Source organism: Xiphophorus maculatus, chromosome 1, assembly GCF_002775205.1.
Source record: "Xiphophorus maculatus strain JP 163 A chromosome 1, X_maculatus-5.0-male, whole genome shotgun sequence".
Taxonomy (NCBI): Eukaryota; Metazoa; Chordata; class Actinopteri; order Cyprinodontiformes; family Poeciliidae; genus Xiphophorus; species Xiphophorus maculatus.
This window is the reverse complement of record NC_036443.1, coordinates 21,823,972-21,834,384: the sequence shown is the minus strand read 5'-3', so window position 1 is coordinate 21,834,384 and position 10,413 is coordinate 21,823,972. Positions and strand designations below refer to the sequence as shown.

At 37.7% G+C, this 10,413-nt stretch overlaps 1 long non-coding RNA gene across 1 annotated transcript; it reads left to right on the top strand.

Moving 5' to 3' along the window:
* The first annotated feature begins 5,875 nt into the window (after nucleotides 1-5,875).
* LOC111609625 lies at nucleotides 5,876-9,682 on the top strand. The gene is made up of 4 exons (XR_002753226.1): nucleotides 5,876-6,202; nucleotides 8,763-8,838; nucleotides 8,945-9,060; nucleotides 9,478-9,682. It is a non-coding gene; the product is annotated as an uncharacterized LOC111609625 (long non-coding RNA).
* The last annotated feature ends 731 nt before the right edge of the window (nucleotides 9,683-10,413 follow it).

The window sequence follows — 10,413 nt, the reverse complement described above, 5'->3', positions numbered from 1 at the left end:
TGGCAGCTTCTCTCAGATTTTCTTTCAGTATTGCCTTGAATTTAGCTTCACCTATCTTTCCATCTTTTCTGCCCATTTCTCCTGTCACCACATGAACAGTATACCTACAGCATGATTCTGCCACCACCAAGTTTCTCTACATGAATAATGCTATATGTGCTGATGTGATGTGATGTGCAGTGTGTGAAGGTTAGCCAAAAAGTTCAGTTTTGTTGTAACTTGATCAGTACATCATCTTGCCCCTCTCTTCTCATACTGTCACAAAATGACTGTACTTGTTCAAATATTTTTTGGTACTTGCTGCCTTTAATCACAGTGGTTTTATACTGAAACGAGGGGGGAAGGGAAGGAGTGAAGCCATGCAACAAAGATCTAGAGATATCAGGAGTCAAATGGTATATGGACTGAATTTATGTAGTGCAGTTTGGTCCTTTTAACCACTCAAAGCACTTTACGCTAGAGCCACACTCATAACAGCACGCACATTCATACATCAATAGACACATCATATTAGAACCTTCCGGTACACGGACAGGCAGATGGCTGCATCTAGGACTAGTAGGTCTATCACTTTGCCAACAGCCCCAAAGGCTGTGCTTAGACTGAGATAAAATTACACACAAGTGAATTATATTTACTAATGAGGAGAGTTCAGAACACAGTTGGTCGCCTTGGATTTTGTTCAAGGCTATCAAAGTGGGGTGAATACACATACACAATGACTTTTATATATATATAAATATAGATAGCAATATATTTCTTTCCCTTACTTCTTACTAATGCATATATATCAGAGCTTATGCTTGTAATTTGACAAATGTTTAAAAAAATAAAATAAAAAACTACAAAGTTCAACTGGTATGAACATAATCCTACATAAAATCAAGCATTTTCATAATAGGAGGCTCTGTGATTGTTTTGGGAAGGTGGCAGTTTGGACCTTGGTTGCAAATGCCTTTCTGTTACATACTGCAAACCTGCATAACTAGAGAGATTACTTCAGAATGGACTGTAAAATTACCAAAAAGGACATTGGAGTAGTGAAATAAAGAACTTTAAAAACAGTCATGCAAACTGTATTTGCTTGATTGTTGATTACATTATGATATAATGATCTCCAATACTTATAAATAATATTAACACTGCTTTTATTTCCGCAACTCAATTTACATCAAGCCTTTACTTTTGTGATGATATTCCACTGATAGGTATTGAAAATACATATGATTTTAGACAATTATGTAGAAAACATTCTTAATACAGAAACATGGATGTAATGAAAAGCATGTGTAATGCCTGCCTAAAGGTTATTTTCAGAAAGTGCTATTAATTGACAAACAAACCTAATCAGAATCCATATTCTAATTTATTGAAAGTGACTATATGGTAATGTTTTCAGGAAAGTGAAAACTTGCGTAATGAATTTCAACTGAATAAACAGTAATAGGAGGCAGTTTGTCAAATTGTTACATTAGTGGACAGGTATGACACTCGAGGAACTTGTACTAAATGCAACACAGGCCTGTAGAAAACATATGTCTCTGCATTTGATACTTATAAAAGCTCAAAGAAAAAAATATCTGACTATAACACAGCTCACCCCCTCTCTCTCCCCTATTCTTTCCTCTGAAAAGTTGACATTGCTGCACAAACACCTCTAAATAATGAAAATGCGCTCTCAGGGTCAAGCGCCTTCTGAGCTCAACCTGTTTCCTGTCAAACAGTCAATATGGTGTTCCAGTATACTGAGGAGCTGGGTGGTGAGGGGTGGAAAAAAAAAACTCCTTTGTCCCTGAGAATTGAATGCAGCTCTTTCTGCAGTGGAGAGGCCAAGCCAGGGAAACAGTAGATCTGTCAGTTACTGCTCGTTTCTACCATTGGTACCTTATAATTCATCTTGCCTCCCTAATCTTTATTATAGGCTTTGATTTGCCCCTGCAGCAACTCCCCCACCATCACCACCGCCTTCACCTCTGCCTCTATGATCATTTCACTCTTCCTCTTCTCTTCCCAAGCTGCATAAATGCTTGGTGCAATAGGACATATGCTGCTGCTTTCCCTTTTTTTTCCTTTTCTCCATGCTATGACACAGCTGCAATCATTTTACTTGTGTTTATCATTTGTTTGATGTACTGTATAATTGCAAGCTCTACTAGTGTATCAGGATATCATATAAAACATTAAAGACATTCTATGACACTATAGAAAACAGTGCCTGGAACTCAAAAGCACTGAAATCTCTTCTATCTGTATCCTTATTTCTGCTGAAGCAGATTGTACTGAATGTTGATGAAAAGATGGACATCAATTTGAGTAGATGAGAGGAATTTGTGTAAAGTTGTAGAGATGCTCTTGTAAACCACAAACACAAATTGAAGGTTTTATAGAAAATACTTTAATATATAAAGTTATTTATAACCAAAAACCCAATCCACAGATCTGAGTAAGAACTCCTAAAGACTTTAGGGACAACATCTGACACCTGGACTGAGTGTTTTTTAGGGACGTCTTGATTCAATCAAGACATGATCGGAAATCGGGCCCAGGCTTGAAGTATCCAACTGTTTCCAATTTAGCGACATCTTAGCTATATTTGGCAACTTTTCAGACTCCTTTATCAACTTATGTTCAAAAAAGCAACTAGCAACAAATCTATCTACTTTGGTCTACTCTGGTTTCTCTGGCTTATTTGTGACTTTGGAGACAAAACTTTTACAGTGTGCATTGAGAGCTGGCATGAGTCCCTCAGTCCACATTGCAAGCCACGACCTTTAGTATGAGGTGGAGCTGTTTGCAGACGAATGCGAAGCATCCAAAATGAGAATCACTTCCTTCCGGGCATGTCCCACTGGGAGGAGGCCTACATTTCTCTTCTGCTCTGAGAATACTATAGGGTCTCCAAAGAGTGAGCTAGAAAGTGATGTTGAGGAGAGGTCTGTGTAGATTTCCCTCATGGACCTATTACCTGTCGGATAAGTGAAATGATAAAACTGTCTTGAGGAATGATGTCAGAAAAGAGATATGAGTGCTGCTACAGACGGCAAATGTCTGTGAAATGAGGCATTTCTTTAATTAATTTATTTGAAGATTAAAGTTTAAAATGTACCAGGTTATAAGATTATTTCACAAATTCTATACCAGGGGTCTTCAAACCTTAAGGGCCGGTCCTCTGCAATGTTTAAGTGTTTTTGCTTCAACACACCTGAGGCAAATTACTGCAGGGTACAGTTTTGTAAAGTTACACAGTCAAATATTAACAACAATAATTTTGATTATTTATTTAGCCTGTCAGAGATTTAAAAAAATAGGGGGTTATTTTTTTTCTTATGTTCACCATGTTATTGATTCATTTATAAATGTTGCCGTTTCAAACTAAATATACAATTAGCAAGCTAAATATTTCTTGTTTGAGCAATTTTAGGAGCAAATTTAAGCTTGCATCTCGTTTTAGAGACAGCAAAACAAAATAAAAAGTAAAGCTGGTCCAGAAGCAGTTTTGATAGTGGCGTGCACTTCTCGCAAGTCTTTTAACATGTCATTTCTACAAGTAAATGCCAGGTAGAGTTTGGAATTCAGTTGCTTTCTCACAGCTTGCATTAGCAGTCAACACGCAGGAAGCCCCTTAGAGTCCAGATTATCATGCAGAATCGCTGAGGAACCTGCACCTCCCACACTCCATTAAAACATCGACCCCAAGGTGCCAGAGGCAGCAGGAAACAGAGAAAACTCAAAATGTTCTTCCTTCTGCTTCCACAGCTCACCACATGTGCTCCAACGTGGATCCATTAAGGTTGCTTGAAAGAGAGGTGTCACAACACCTTTGCACCTGGTTTCCGTGGAAACTGTTTCTAAATACAAATGGAATTTTAAAGGTACTTTTCTTTTTTTGCCACTAACGTGTAATCTGAGGCAGAAGATTTTGTTTTTATTTTATTTTATTTTTTACATTTTATGTAGATTTTTAAAAGTTAATGTCAGTGTTTTCTTGCCCTGCTATGTGAACATAAATAGATAAATAAATGCTTCTATCTTGTGGAAATGACAAGACACCAAACAGGCAGGTACACAGAAGCAGATATTAAAGCACAAACATGCTGTTTAAAAAAATAATGCTATGAGGGAGTACATGACTGCACTATCCCCAAACCATCACTGACTGTGGAAACTTCCCACAATTCAACATGAATTCTGGTCCTCAAGAGTCTTCATCCATACCGTGGGATTTCTAACATACTTTCATCTGAAAACAGCATTCTGGATCATGAGCAATGCCTCATGATCCAGAATGAGCATTGCTCATTGGGGAATGTAACATTCCCCAATGAGCAATATGGGGAATGTGACATTCCCCATATCCTGAATGTCACATTCAGGATATGGGGAATGTCACATTTTCAGCCCATGTCTATTATTCGTTTGTGTGTGATTTTCTAGAAAATGTGACAGTAACACTATCACACATTTCTATCCTGAAATTTTTTTAAATAAAGAGAAAACGGATAATGGATATAAGCTTGTCAAATCCGTAGACTGAACTGAGAAATGTAACATATGTGGGTGCTCTCTAATGTTTTGGAGGTTGACATACCATTTTAGGGAATACTTTGTACTTCCATGGCCTGTCCCTTGGCAACAGTAAGAGAATGTGGGTGCATAATACCAAGAAAATGTCACCATGATAAATCTAACCTTTCCAGGGAGCCCTGAGTGTCTGCATACCTGTGTACTTGCATTAATAACCAGATCTATCAAAGGGGAGTTTTCAGCTGCATTAGTGTTTAGAGAGTAATTGATGTCAGCAGGTCTGGCCATAAATCCTGACACCTCAATCAAAGTGGCTCCATACATCACACTTAAAAAAACTTTAAATCTGATGTACAGTTTCTTTTTGCCCTCCCCAGTGGCTGAAAACTGTTAGACAAAATAACTTGGTAAGCATTATATTTTTTGAATTTTGTAAAGAAATCCAGCTACCACTTTTCTTGTAATCACGTGTTATGTTTTTTATTTTTATTTTAAATAAATAGAATACTCTCTTGCCAGATGGAGATGAAGAGGTTAAATAGCAATTGTTTTGGCTATAATCAAAAATATAACCAGTGTTAGTATGATTGATTGTTTTTATGCTGGTTGGTTAAATAGCGGCACAAGCTGATAGATCTTACAGCAAACCGTTTCACCACAAAGGGGGGCTAAACAAAGCAGTGCAACCCATTCATTTTTTTCACAGATATGTTGCATACACAATTATCTTTTTTCTGCATGAAAATCACAAAGCAGGTACCACCAGCTTCCTGCCAAAGCAAACATGCTCTTCAGCTTCAGCAGAATGGAGCAGTCTATGCCAATTTCTGCTCCAACCACAAACAGCGCAGGTGGCAGGTGCCATGAAGTCACCAAAAAATATGAGAGAAAACTGTGTTGTTGTTGTTGTGAAGTCTTGTTCATATCTTATGAGGCATTCTTCAAAAACTTTAGAGGACAATCTAACCGGAGGAATCACATCAGAATGGCATTTTCTAAATCAATGTGATATTCTAGATTGCGAAACATTGTTGGAACAGTGAATTTCTTTGTTTTATTCATTCAGAGATAAAAAGCATTGAAGTTACAATTGTATCAGCTTCCAAATTCTATTTTCTTAATTAAATTGTAATCAGTCATATTGACATCTGAATAATGAAGGAACCTGTCTATGATTACAATCAGATTATTTCACCAAACAAAATGTCTGATTCCTCACCAGCCCCACTCATGGGGCTGTCTCTGATCTCACTCTCTTACTCTCCCTGTTATGTCCTGCATAACTTCTGTCATAACCTACATGTGAATCATTTATTTCACATGTAGGTTTCTCTGACTCAAATATACACAGTAAAAAATGCTGGGTTATTTTCATAACCCAACTTCTGGGTAAGAGATGCTGGGTCATATGTTGGGTTACTTTGACCCAATATTGGATCAAAAGTAGTGACCCAGCGGTTGGGTTGACTTTTTTTTTTTGTTTTAATGAACTCCACTTAACTGATTCTGTTAGGTTTCAGGTTCAGTTGACTCAACACTTTACCCAATTGGTTGGGTCAAATACAGTTTGACCCAACCAATTGGGTAAAAATCCATTGCCCTCTTCACAAACCTCCATTTTCAACTGGACTGTGACCTGATCAGACAACACTGGATTTCTCAATTCAAATAAAACATGGTAAGTTACAATATCATGGCATAATATTTTTAAAGTTTATAGGGTTATTGTATTCTTCATATACTACAGATTTTTTAAATTAAATTTATGTAACTTTAATTTAACACTAGGATGATACAGTTTTCGAGTCCTTCCCATATCGGCTCAGCAGGGCCAATAGGCCGGAGTCCACCCTGACGACTCTGATGGCTCAAATTAGCATCCCTTCTTCAATTGTAAATGTGGTCGTTGACCGTCAGGCCAGAAGGTAGGAATGTGAATAGTCCATGTTGGGGGTGGGTATCTATGATACCTGCAGGAGATCAGGTCTCCTGTAGGTAGTGCTCTTCAGTTTAGTTTTGAAGCATACATGAAGTGTTTTTGGAGAGGTGTGACCTTTTGCAGCTGATCCATGATGTTGTGCTGCATTATCCAGGTCATTTTGCCAAATGTACATAGAGTTTGCAAAACATAGAATCTGTTTCAAAAAATATGCAAAGGTTTTTCTAAAAGAAATTAGTAATGTTTCTCTTTGAAATAAAGCTAAGAGGGTATAACATGACAGTTTAGAAATAAACTAACCAAATTAATTGTGTTGATCCACCTCAAAAAAATCATGCAAAAAGTGTAAGCAAAAGAAATCTGGGAGACTTTGCACATGCAAATTTGCATGCAGCCTTTTGTGCTGTGGAGGATAAATAGGTGACTGCTTCACCTATTTAGTTCACAAGAACTAATGGCATTTATTTCAGTCATAATCTTGCGGGGGGTGACCAAGGTTCCATCACTATGTGACAGCTGGTCAGCAAACCTGGCAAACATGATTGACATGGCAGCACTGAATGCACATGTGCTTTATCAGGCATGCATTGGGGTGCAGGAGAGACGGGTGGACTTCCTGGTTGAGCTTGCAAAAGAGTTCGGTAACTCTCATGTGAGTGAGAAGAAGGCACACAAGGAGAAACTGCTTCGGCAACAACCTTCCACACCCAGCTCAGGCAAAAGGGCGAAGTGTCAGGTCAACCATCGATGCAGGATGCGTGTCCTGAGGCCGAAACATCATCAGTGACCCCTCACACCCCCACCATGGACTGTTCTCCCTGCTGCCCTCTGGAAAGAGGTTCTGCAGCATCCGGTGCAGGCCCACCTGGTTCCGAAACAGCTTTTTCCTACTTGCCATCAGACTTTTATTTTACTCACAACATTGGAACTTCAAACATTATCCTGAGCCGTATGCAACGAAATTTCGTTCTTTATACACCCTGTGCATTGAAAATGACAACAAAGTCAGTCTAAGTCGAAGTCGAAGTCTAAGTCTATTGTGCAACTGTGAGATGCGTTGAGGCCATTACCAGGGTACTGATAAGGTAATGGCCCTATTTACTGAACAAAAGCACCTGCTAGATAAAATCCTTCAGGCCAGTTGGACTATCGAAGCCGATATAGGTATACGTCAAAGTGGACTAACTCTAGCCATTCTAGTTAATTATTTGATTTAACCTATCATCTTCGTTGATAGGGTAATGTTTTTGAAATAATTCATTTAATTCAAAGATAATTTATCCAATTTGGTTTAAAAAAAAAAGGTGAGGGTGTGGGAGGGAGAGATGGCGCTTTGCTCCCTGGTTTTCGCGGGCCTCGTTCACTAGCGCGCGCAAAGGGTGGTAGCTTAGCCAGAATGCTAATAACGGATCTATAGCGACAAGTAGGGACTGGAGGCTTTGCAGTAGCGGTGTCCGAAGCGATACAGGCTATACAGGTATTCATAGTAATATATCAGTAATATAACTGTTAAATGCCATTTTCATTAAGCCTTTTATTTCTTACTGAACACACTATGCTATGCTATTATACGGCTAACCTGGGTGAAACCGATTGAGGCAGTGGAGAAGAAAAAAAAAGTATGCACCAGCAATGGCAGAGGAGGGGAAGCTAAAGTTGGATAATATGCTTTCTGTCAAATAAAAGTAACTTTTACAGATTTCTAGTGAAGATTTAACTATGTAACAATAAAATATCTGCTCGATTTATTGAAATATCTCTTAATTTAAAAGTGCTCTGACATGTTTGGAGTCGTCCCCACCGGTGTTCTGTCAGATCAGCACACACTGCGATGGCATATGCTTAACACAAACTGACGGCTATACTGTATCTGTCATTACCATATGATTTTATGTAAGCAGCAACATCATCATGACGCAGAAATTAGATAATGCGCACGTATGTTATTCTGGCCATTATTAGCCACCAAGGTGGAATTAAAAACATACAGTTATTAGTGAAAACAGCTGGATTAACTTTTGGGTTTACACAGATCTGCTTCATGTTGTCAGGTATCAGGTTGTGCTGGTGAAAACAAGACTGAACAGTGTGATCTCTCCTGGTGTCCCAAAAAGTGATGTTTTACATTTGTTCAGGGTTATTAGCTGCTAAACATATAGTCAATGTCCTATTATTTTTTCTTATTTGCTGTAAAATATTTGGTGATTGTCCTAAATAAAATATTTTTGCACACATTGTACAGGTTATTTTCCACATAGGAAAAAAATGACTCAAATTGTATCACTTTTTTCCCTGAAAGATCTGAAAGATGGATGAGTTTGTAAAACAGAAGCTGACTGAATGGAAACTTTCTGACCTAATCCCTGCTTTTGAAGGTAGGTTAAGTATATACATGTGTGTGTGTGTGTGTACTTAAAAGCATGCATTGGCAGGAATTCTTTGGATTGAAAATATTAATATGTAATTTCTAATATATTTCAGCTGAAAACATTGATGAAGAAAGCTTCTTTCTTTTGGATGCTAACTGCCTGACATCCCTGATTCCTCACCTTGGTCCTCGTCTGAAATTTCAACGTCATTTTGCAAAATTTCTTGAGGTATGCTTTGAGTCATAGGACAAGACAAAATGGGATATGTGTGTTTTAAATGTGGGATGTCTTTAGGACATAACATAAGGAATTTTTTTTCTCACCTAAGAGTAATTCATAACACATATTCAACTTCAAGATAGTGTGCTCCAGTGTGCTCACTTTGAGCACACTGGACATCTAGCCCTAAAACAACTGAAGATGCTGATCCTACACCACATGCTGAATTAGAGAGTGGAGTTTCTTCTGTTGGAAGAGCAGCATTTGTAAGTTAAGCTGCACAATCAACCTTTCCTACATAACATATTGACATCCATTCTTACTAATTAAAATTAAAAATGACACATCTCATCTTTTCTTAAATTTCTAAGAATATTAAACTGCAGCTAAATAACAGCTATTTTATTTTTCACTATTTATCTGTAGAACATCCGTGAGATCCTCAGTGCCTCCCCTGAAGGTAGACCTGTGGTTATCAGTCTTGATGGAAATCAGCATATATCCATTCGTGAAAGACGGTGCATGGTCAGAACACTTGTGTCACACCTGATGGATCAATATGGAGAAAAGTGAGTATTTCTTGTAAAAACTGGATCAATTAGGTTGTTTTTGTGACATTTTGCTCTTGGTGAGAACATTAACGGCATTGTGCAGTGCTCACCTAAGTAAAATTTCTCCAGTAAGAAGTCTTAAAGTATGTGTTGGGCTAATAAAAACTGGATTTTTTGGAAATTGTTTGTGTTTTAAGGTTTCTGCTCTATGTTTTCATCTTACAATAACTAATTAAAATAAAATATTTTACTTAAATAAATAAATAAACTCAAAATATATAAGGGTGGTTAATTGCATGGATGTTGCCATATTTAAATATGGCCAAACTGAATCAGCCTTGAGAGACACAGTTTGCTCTATAAAACAATTTTAGGACCAAATGTGATGTTAGTTTTTGCTCTGACCCTCAACCTAAAATCTCAATATATAATAGAAGCTAGAACGCTATTAAAATTAAGCAAGTTTGATTGGTCCAAATGTAGATGTGATATTTATGTCATTGATTTGTCTCTGCCTACATGGAGCCTCCTTGTTGAAACCAGGCCTCTTGCTCAAAGGGAATGAATGCTCTGAAAAGCTTGGCTTATGTTTAAAAAACAAAACAAATACATTTCTTTCTTTCATGTGTTAAATGTGCCTTTGGGGAAGACATTTAAAATCAGAGGCAGATAAAGCCTGCGTTTCTGCAGGTAATCTGATTATGTCACTATTCATAAAGCACAACTCATTAACGGCTTGCATCAAATCATTGTCAACATCAAGAGGTTCTCTCATCCAAGAAAGACAGAGAGGTGACGTGACACAGTTTAT